The sequence below is a fragment of the Ixodes scapularis genome, unplaced genomic scaffold (genome assembly GCF_016920785.2).
Source record: "Ixodes scapularis isolate PalLabHiFi unplaced genomic scaffold, ASM1692078v2 PGA_scaffold6__148_contigs__length_123643588, whole genome shotgun sequence".
Lineage (NCBI taxonomy): Eukaryota > Metazoa > Arthropoda > Arachnida > Ixodida > Ixodidae > Ixodes > Ixodes scapularis.
In genome coordinates this window covers 76,652,981-76,661,294 of record NW_024609881.1, presented here as the reverse complement: position 1 = coordinate 76,661,294, position 8,314 = coordinate 76,652,981, and positions in this window count along the sequence as shown.

The following is an 8,314-nucleotide window of genomic DNA, read 5'->3' as shown; positions in this document are numbered from 1 at the left end:
TGACTTTTTAGACTTAGGCGAGGTGGTGCAAGCCACCTAGCCCTAGAAAGTATCATCCATATATCGATCCAGCTTAGTCAAGGCCGTTAGAAACAGTGCTTGGTGAGTCAACCATACTGCGAACTTAACAAACGACCGAAAGCTGATAGCTCCTCCTGCCAGTCAGGTGGTGTGTGCCACGCTTAATTTTGCCTATTGTCGCTGTACTCCATTACATTCAGCGCTGGAGTCAGCAATAATATAGTAAAGGAGGCGAGTGACACCAAAAGCTTAACAGCCGCTATAGTTTTACTTTCTTTTTCTTATAGATAGCGCTGCAAGCTTTTCGGGCCACGCGCTTGCTTAGGATTTTTCATATCGTTTGACACTGTACACTGAACAGTTTATTATGTGCGATCTATTACTGGACCTTATATTTTTGTTCACATATACAAAAACACTGCCGGCCTATAAAGAAATTAAAAGCGCGACAAGATAAAGAAATATACAAATTTACATGGATAGTAAGAAACTCGTGGAATTTATTGGCAACAGCATGTACATAGATAACGGGGCGAGATATACTGAGACGCTGTCATATTTACCAAAAAATGCAGTTCACACTAAAGGGTGCCCTAATGGTAGGAGGCTCACGAGTGCGTTCGAGCTGCTATAGAGAAAATCAAACGGGGGATTGAAGGACACAAAGAACTCATGAACCGCCACCCTTACGGCATCGAACTGCGAGAACTCATGAAAAAGAATACGATGTCCAGTCAGGGAGCGCTGGTCGGAGAAGGAACGCCGGCAGTCTGGACATTCGGTGTGGCGAACCACGTCCAGGATGACTGATATGGTCAAAGAAGCTTCATCGGGGCCATGGACGGATGATGGAACGGGGCCAATTTGGACGAAGTTCGCGGACTCCAAAAGCATAGGAGGCCAGCGGCAGGTCCTCCTGGTTACGGAAAGATCGAGTATCTGGTCGAGGGGAGCTTGAACCCGCGGGGAACGGACCAGGCGTCGTGGATGCGGCTGCTTGCGTCGGAAACTTCGCGTGGTGCCTTGTCGTGACTGCATCGTTTTCTCTGGAAAGACGGTCCGGGATTACGACCGCTGGCCGGCGGCGGGCTGTCTTCCCGCTGGCGGCTTACCTTGAGAATTTCCTGGCTGTTGCTGAAGACCAAAACGACCGCGAACTGAAATCGCTGTTGTCTGAATGCTGGTCTTGAAAACTGCGATTCTTAGCTTGAAACGACGACTGAGGTCCTGGCACGTGCCCAAGATAATGGTGTAGAAAACGGAGTGCACTCTGGCTTTGCGGAACTGGCAGTCCACTGTGTTCCCTAAGACAATTAGGCACGACTGATGCGTGCGCAAGAGTGCGGAAGATTGATGTTTCAGGAGCTTCGTTATAGTTTTGACCTTGATACAAGTTGCGAACAAAGAACACTCTCGGATTCGTTGAACGCAGGTTGTGGGCGTTACCCCGAAAAGTGGGTCAACGGGTTCATTTTATTTGGGAAGGGTCCGGTAAAAGCGAGGTTTGATGAAAAGACGCCGTTCAATAAAAAGGGGAAGGGGGGGGGGGGACGCCACTGGTTAAAAAAAAAATACTAAAAGAACGGTCCTACTGGGAGAGCTCTATATTTTTTTTATATTATGTTTCGCTCGAAATGATATTTTATAATTGGAAAGATTAACGTGTAAACGTTACTTAAGAATAGCATCAAAATTAATATTCAAATCTGTAAAAAACTCATAGTTGCTTAAGCACGCAAATTAGAAAAAAAAGTTATAGCGAGATGGAAAGAAAGACACTTAATTAATTCAGAATTACATTGCAGTATCAGCGGTTTATTTTTTTAGAGGGCGTAAGTATTGAAGCCATTATCAAGGCTTCAAGCTGTTCATGTGCACAAAAAATAAACAAGTGAATGAATGAATTGCCACAGGAGTAAGTAACTTGTGACCGGAAAAAGGCAATGCCGATATGTTTGGGAGGGGGTTACACCCGAATGTAAATATTCACAAAAAGAGTAATTCCATATTAAACGTCCCAGACGTTGCGCTTGACCGCATTCGATTTCTATAAAGAATTCATGGCCTTTTGCTACAATGTTTGTAGCCATGCCCTGAAATATTTTTAACGAAAAATAAAATGCTTTATGATGTGAGTGCGGTTTTAACTTAAAGAAACAGCGTGAAACTGGGCATCACTCAATAATTAATGAAAAATCTGCTTTTTAATGAAACACCCAACAATAAACAATATATTTTTCTTAAATTTGTACGGCTTCGGACTTACAATGTTCGGGTTTGTGCAGTATTGTTTAATTCAAATATTTTTTTAGACTAAAAGTTTTAAAGATTTTAATTTTTTTTGTTATTTTATCCAAATATCTTATTGCTTCCGGGGCTTAATATAACTTTTTTTCCGGCTGCCCTGCAGGTATCTGATCTATAGAAAATGTTTCAAACCGCTCAATCAGATATCTTGCAGTAAACAAAAATCCTGAAGTTGCAAAAAAATGCGTTTTGACGCAAAAACAGCCGTTTATTTGATCCTTAGGTGGTCTAAGTATTTGTTTAAAGCGAGAAAACCATTTTTGAAGTTGAACTCTCGCACCACAACCCGGTGTCACTTCTTAACGCGACGCTACCTGAGACGATAACTGACACGATTAGGCCCAAAGAAAAAAGGGAGTTTGCTACCACTTCCCCTTGTCCGTCTCTCCGGCTGCAAGGGAAGAAACGGCGGGTATCGTGTAATAATCGGAGGTGCCGCCAGTGCGTAGCCATAGCAAGCCCGTTGTGCGCTTTGAACCCGAGAGCGGCTCCTCGCACTCCGAAACGCGATGCCTAATACGGGCGACGTCAGCTGACGTGGACTGCTCTTAAAAGGGAAACGCGATAATACAGCTGCGAAATCTATCTGTCACGCATACTGCGATGAAAAGCGAAACTATTCAGCTACGAAAGAATTTGCCGTTTCAAAGCCGATTTAAACACAAACGAGGAGTGTGCCTCAAACGGCGCGCATACTTTAACACCACATCGCCTCGTTGTTTGACAGTGCCCATTCACGGGGCTTTTGTGTTGCTGTTCACATCTGTCCTGATGTTGACGAGAGAGAGCCCGATTGCGATGTGTACGTAAGAAACAGCCAGCTTACTAGTGGATGCTCTGACCTGGCAGCGCTAAGCAGTTGCTGATATAAAGACAGTGGAAGACCACAGGAGGACATCGCCGTTCAGAACGGTCGAAATAGGAAAAGCCATAGAGCAACAAGAGTGGAAAAAAGCCTCTTCCTACAAAGATCTACTAGACAACTCGAGGCCCTGCTGTTTACCTGCGTGCGCACACCGTGACACCGTCGCACGCTTTGCCGGGCTCGACGGTGGCGTGCTGTGCAGAGAAGAGGCGCAAGAAACGACGCCAAGTTGCGGCGCGAGAGCTCAACTTCAAAATGTTTTTTTTCTAACTCTTGAGGACAAAATTATTTATATTAAACTTTCAAGAACAAAATACAATAAACTCTTCTGTAAAAGTAACCATGTTTCGTATTTTTCTTTGGGACACCTCAAGGCTGAATTGACGTCTCTTTAAACGGCAAAACGCAATTTTGCACAAATCGAGTTTTTTTTCCTTCAAGATATTTAGCTTTTCGGACTGAAACTTTTTTTTTTGTGCACAGTATACCTACAGGGCTGTCAATAAGAATCTTTACAGTCGCTTGCAGCAAAGAAATAGTTTGTAACAAAACTAAAATTTGCTAAAATGCTCATATATTCTTTATTTTTTAAAACTGTTTCAAGCATTCCAAGTTCTATGATGCTTATTGCATAGTAATCCAATTCCGTATGGTTTATAGGCGAAAATATTCCAGTTTTCCGTAAAAAAAGATCTTACTTTCCATCAATTAATAGATGACTCCTAGTTTCACTTCCTTTTTACGAGTTCAAACCACAATCACCCCGTGAAATTTGTTTTTCGTCAAACATTATGTAAGAGGGTATCCACAAACATTACAGTGAAGACACATTAATTTAATATAGGAATCGGAGGTGGCCGTGGGGCCTTTGGCATGGCATGGAGAAGTCCACCTCGCCTGATGCCGCGCGTCGTTTAGGCATCGCGTTTCGAGCCGCCCTCGGGTACAAAAGACCTGCTATGGCTACGCGCTGGCGGCACCCTCGATTATTACACGATACCCGCCGTTTCTTACCTTGCAGCCGGAAAGACGGACAAGGGGAAGTGGCAGAAAACTCCCTTCTTTGTTTCGACCTAATCGTGTCAGCTATCGTGGCAGTTAGCGTGCTGTGCGGCAAAGAGGCGTTAAGAAGCGGCTCTGGGTTGTGGTGCGAGAGTTCAACTTCGAAAATTGTTTTCTCGCTTCAAACAAAAATTTGCTTTGATTAAACTTTCAGAATCAAAAGACAATCGATTGTTCTTACTAAACCACCGGGATTTGTATTTTTACTTGAACCATCTCATGGTCCAATAAACGGATGTTTATGAGTCAAAACGCACTTCTTTGCAACTTCAGGATTTTTTTTACTGCAAGATATTTAAGTGAGCGGTTTGAAACATATTTTTACAAATTATGTACCTGCAGCAAAACCGGTAAAACGTTTTATGAGGTCTAGGAAGCAATTAGATATTTTTAATAAAATAACAAAAATGCTCAATTTAAACAAAACTAGTTAAAAAATTTTAAATTGCAGAACCCCAACCACATTGTAAGTCGAAAGCTGTGCAGATTTAAGGAAACAATATTGTTGGGTGTTTCATCAGAAACCTGATTTTTTATGAATATTGAAAGATGCCTAGTTTCACGCTGTTTCTAAAGATTAAAACCGCGCTCACGTCATCAAAAAATGTTTTTCTTAAAAACTATTTAAGGACATAGCTGCAGAGATTGCGGCGAAAAGCTATGCGTATCTTTTTTTTTTTTTTTTTTTAGAAATCAGAAATGGTCGAGCGCGACGTCTGGGACGTTTGACATGGAATATGACCCAAAACATATTGCCTAGCCATTTCAGTTCACTTGAGTTGAGATTGACTGCGGCGCAGTACTGTAAAACCGCCCTTTGGCGAAATCGTTCTGTTTACAGAATACAGCAAATTGTTGTCCTTGCATCAATCACAGGAAGCGTGGCCCTTTATTTCTGTGATTTATGCCGGCCCGGTTACTGTGCCTTCGTGACGTTGCAAGCGCGAGATGCTCGCGTTTTGCGTAATGGCGAAGAAACGCTGTTCCGAAACACTATGTGTAACGAGCGCCAAAGAAAGCGCTAAATTGAGCGCTTACGTGTTCTAAAATTGGGTATTGTCACGATCTTTCTCGAACGTGGACGAAGGGGCCGAAGCACCCGCCGAGGAGAGACGACACGCAGCCTGGTTGTGAGGGTGGACGATGTCTGGCCGGAGCGCGTGCGCTCAACGGCGTTTATTGGTGTGGTGACCAATGTTGCCCGCCGAGCCAGGCGGCCGCAGACGGGCGGACGGGAGGGGTGCGCTACATACTTGTTACATCCCTCCCCCCCAGTTTGTTTTCCTACAAACAAAATAAATCAAATAACAATGCACACGGCCGACACCAACTCGGCGTCTGGTCGTGCCAAGTCCTGGCCGGTCAACGATGAAGGCTACCCCGGCGAGTAACGGTCAGGGGGCCTTCGCTGCCGTGCACCTCCCCTGGGTACTGGTGTCGACGGGCCAGGTGTGGCAACGCCGGGCGCTGCCTGTACAGGTCGCGCTCCACCCGGTGGAGACGCAGGGACTGGATTTGGGTGTGGCACCGGTCCAACTGGTGCCACAGGACTGGCGACACTTGTCGCCTCCGAGGTGGATGGCGCTCCGCTGGCCGCTACTGGTGCTGTTGTTGGGCCCCCTGCAGGCTGGCCCTCTGAAGCGACGGCCGAGGGTGGAAACCAGGTCCCGAGGCGAGGCCTGACATGGTCGGCGTGCCGGTACCAGGTGGTCCCGTCGGGCATGCGGACGAGCATTGATGAGGCGCTCGCTGGTGAAACCACATGTCCGACAAACCAGGGTGGGCCAGGACGGAAGTTCCTAGCGTACACCGACGCTCTTGGCTCCGGCAAAGGCCCGGGACGGCACCCTCGGTCAGCAGCCAGCTTCTGCTTCAGCTGCTTCAGGAGCGCCGTGGACCGAAGGTCTGGATGCAAGACGTCGAGGGGGGTCTTGACCATCCGGCCCAGCAGAAGCTCGCAGGGGGCACGGCCAGTGACCTCATGGGGTGTGGTCCGGTACTGAAACAGTACCCGGGCCACCTGCGTCCGGAAATCCCCGGGCTGGCTCCTCTTCAGCTTGTTCTTGAGGGTCTGTACCACCCGCTCTGCTGCACCATTGGAAGCGGGGTGGTACGGCGGAACCAGCATCCGGCGGATTCCATTCCTCTGCAGCTAGTCCAGGTACTCGGCGCTAGCGAAAGCGGGACCATTGTCGGACACAATAATGTCCGGAAATCCCTGCGCGCGAAGACTTGCCGCAGCGCCGCAATGGTCGCGCTTGCCGAGGGACTGGTGACTGGCAGTGCCTCCACCCACTTGGAGAAGGCGTCCACTACCACCAGGAAGTAGTGGCCCTTGAAGGGTCCAGCATAGTCCACGTGCAAGCGGGACCACGGCCTCTGTGGGAACGGCGAGGGGGTGATCCCCACGTGGCGCGAGGCTCGCTGGTTCTCCTGGCAGACTTGGCAGCCTTGCACCTGGTGCACGATGTCCTGGTCCAAGCCAGGCCACCAAACGTGCGACCGTGCCACCATTTTGGTCTTTTCAATGCCAGAATGCCCCGCGTGCAGCAGCTGCAGCACCTTGGCCCGCAGACTTTGTGGAATCACCACCCTGGAACCCCACAGGAGACAGCCTTGCTCCAAGCTCAGCTCGGCGGTCTTGTGGCTGTATGCCTGGTGACGCAGCTCCTCCCCTCGGGCAACCGCCTTGACCACCTGAGACGGGACCGGGTCCCGGCTGGTCGCCTGCGCCACCGCAGTCCTGGTAAGCACCCCCGGGTAGGCCCGCTCCAGCAGGAACACATCAGCTGGCTCCGGAACGGCAGCAGGCACCTCCGGCAGGGGCAGGCGGCTCAGGGCGTCGGCAGGTCCTAGGTCCTTCCCAGGGCGGCAGACCAGCTTGTACCTGTAGGCTGCCAGCGTCAAGGCCCAGCGTACCACACGAGGCGAGACTTGCACTGGGACCGCCTTGTCAGGTCCCAGCAGCCCCAGCAGCAGTTTGTGGTCCGTGACTGCCTCGAACTGCCGGCCCCACAGGTACTGATGGAAGCGCTGGACCCCGAAGATGAGGGCCAAGCCTTCCTTGTCGAGCTGGCTGTAGCGTTGCTCCGCCGCATGTAGTCGACGAGAAGCAAACGCCACAGGGTGTTCCTGACCATCCTGACCCCGGTGCGACAGGACGGCTCCTACCCCGTACGGCGACGCATCCACGGTGAGGACTACAGGCTTGGCCGGGTCGAAGTGCACCAGCACTGGAGCCTCAACGACCAGCTCCTTGCTGTGCTGGAAGGCCAAGTCATGCTCCTTCTTCCAGGCCCACTGCTGACCGTCACGAAGCAGTCGATGCAGCGGCTCCAGATGCGTCGAAAGGTTGGGCAGGAACCTCCTGTAGAAGTTGATGAGGCCGAGGTAGCTCTGAAGCTCCTTCTTGCTCCTGGGCTTCGGCGCCTTGAGCACGGCCTCAATCTTGCGGGGTGCCGGGGCCAGGCCAGCCTGGGAGATGATGTGTCCCATGTACTCCATGCTGGGGGTCAGGAACACGCACTTGTCCAGCCTCAGCTTGAGACGGGCGTCATGTAGTCATGTCAGGACTTTGCGCAGGTTCTGCAGGTGGTCCCCGTCGTCGGTACCGGTAACCAGGATGTCGTCCAAGTACACCGCCACGTGCCTCATGCCTCTGAAGAGGTTGTCCATCTCTCTCTGGAAGATGGCTGGGGCTGAGGCCACGCCGAACGGTAGGCGCGTGTACTGGAAGAGTCCCATGGTAGTCGAAATGGTGACATACTTCCGGGCGGCATCCTGGAGCACCAGCTACTGGTAGGCATCTCGAAGGTCGAGCTTGGTGAACTTCTGTCCCCCGGACAGAGCCGACCAGAGACCTTCTATCCGAGGCAGCGGGTACTTTTCGACGGTAGCGACGGGGTTTATGGTGACCTTGAAGTCCCCGCAGATCCTGACGCGGCCGTCTTGCTTGAGGACTGGCACAATCGGTGCAGCCCACTCGGAAGACTTGACGGGCACCAGGATTCCCTCTCGCTGCAGCCGTTGCAGCTCCTGGGTGACCCCGTCCTTCAGGGC